The sequence below is a fragment of the Hordeum vulgare genome, chromosome 1H (genome assembly GCF_904849725.1).
Source record: "Hordeum vulgare subsp. vulgare chromosome 1H, MorexV3_pseudomolecules_assembly, whole genome shotgun sequence".
Classification (NCBI taxonomy): Eukaryota; Viridiplantae; Streptophyta; class Magnoliopsida; order Poales; family Poaceae; genus Hordeum; species Hordeum vulgare.
In genome coordinates, this window is record NC_058518.1 from 23857351 (window position 1) to 23858843 (window position 1493).

General features: G+C 66.6%; 1 pseudogene; it reads right to left on the reverse strand.

Annotated features, from left to right (window-relative positions):
* LOC123395909 lies at positions 1 to 981 on the reverse strand (annotated as a pseudogene).
* Positions 982 to 1493: the final 512 nt, after the last annotated feature.

Sequence of the window (1493 nt, forward strand, 5' to 3'; positions counted from 1 at the left end):
TCAGAGGCTGCTGCTTGGACGTCCGGAAGAGGCCCCGCGACTCCGGCCCGACAACTGCTCCTCCGATCTCCAGCTCCATGACGCGTCCAGTAACCGCCCGAGCTGGACCTCCATCATGCTAGCTGCTGATGGGGTGGCCCTGTGGAACTGTCCCAGCTCGGAGGCCGCGGCCGACAGCGTTGGACTGAAGGCGTCCAGCTGCACTGACTTGCCGGAGGTCTGGAGCAGGGTGGCATCAACGAACTCGACAGGGGCTGCCACTGCCGCCTCTGCGGTGATGTGGACGTCGGTCGCCAGGCCGTCGCCGACGACGGAGGCCAAGGTGGGCTTCATTGCGGTCCTGAAGAACTCCTCGACCGGGTCCTTGCCGCTGGCGCTGGTCCTCGCGACTGGTGTGGGCTGGGTGCCGCAGCGACGGAGCCGCGGTCTTGGCAACCCCTGCCGGATTGGCTCTCTCACGTGAGGGCCTCGACTGGCGCCGAGCTGGCGCAGTGGTCCTCCCAGCCCCCGAGCGACGGTCCGAGGACTCCCTCGATCCGCGTCTGGCCGGCGGGGATCGGCTACGACGGCGCTGCAAAGGCGAAGCGCGAGGAGCACGCGAGGCGCCGTGGCGAAGGAGGACGTCCTTCCAGGACCTGCGACCGCCTGCACCCGGTCCTCCCTCGTCATCGCGGTCCCTCGAGCGGTCGTCTCTAGGTCCGCCCCGGCACCCTAGGCTGGTAACGGGGGCACGAGCCCGGCGCTGCAAGCGGTCGCCCCCCTGGCCATCTTCCACCCCCAACATCCAAGACGCAGCGGCCACCAACGGGAAAGGAGGGTCATCGTCGTCGGAACCGGACGACGGCAGACCGCTCTGGGCAAAGTGGGATGAGCGCGGAGAGGGCTGCGTCCAGTCCTCCACCCTGTCGACGTGGATGAGCATGGCGTACTCCGCCGATGCCGGCAGCGGCGCAACTCTCCTGTCTGGTGGGGAGAATCCATCCATCTCGTCCACCCTCCCGGCTCCGCGAGGGAGGACCCCCAGAGTGTGCGACGTTGGAATGTCTGCTATGTCCCTGGCCCAGACCCAACAGGCAAAGGTCTTGGTGTGACCCCGCTCTAGGGTCCGGCTGTCGAGACGGTAGACGCGCACCCGCCTCCCGAGGATCTCTTCTGCCCCCTCGACCGACCAGAAGTGCATGGGAACATTCTCAATGACGACGCGGATGGGGAGCAGAAGGGAGTCGAACGTGGCGAGGTCATGCTCATGCCACGGGCTGATGTTGAAGCACGCGCCGTCGACATGGATGGAGCCCCGGCGCACGACGTTCACCTGGTAGCTGGCTGCGTGAAGGTGACGAAGAAATGCTCGGGGTGGTGAGCCGTGACCCGCAAGGAGTGCACTGGCACGGAGAGCTGGGCCTCCAGAGCCTTTCCCACAGCCATCGGCGAGGAGACGTTGACAACATCAGCTGCGGAAAGCGTCACGGCGTGACTGCGGAGGAAGAACACAG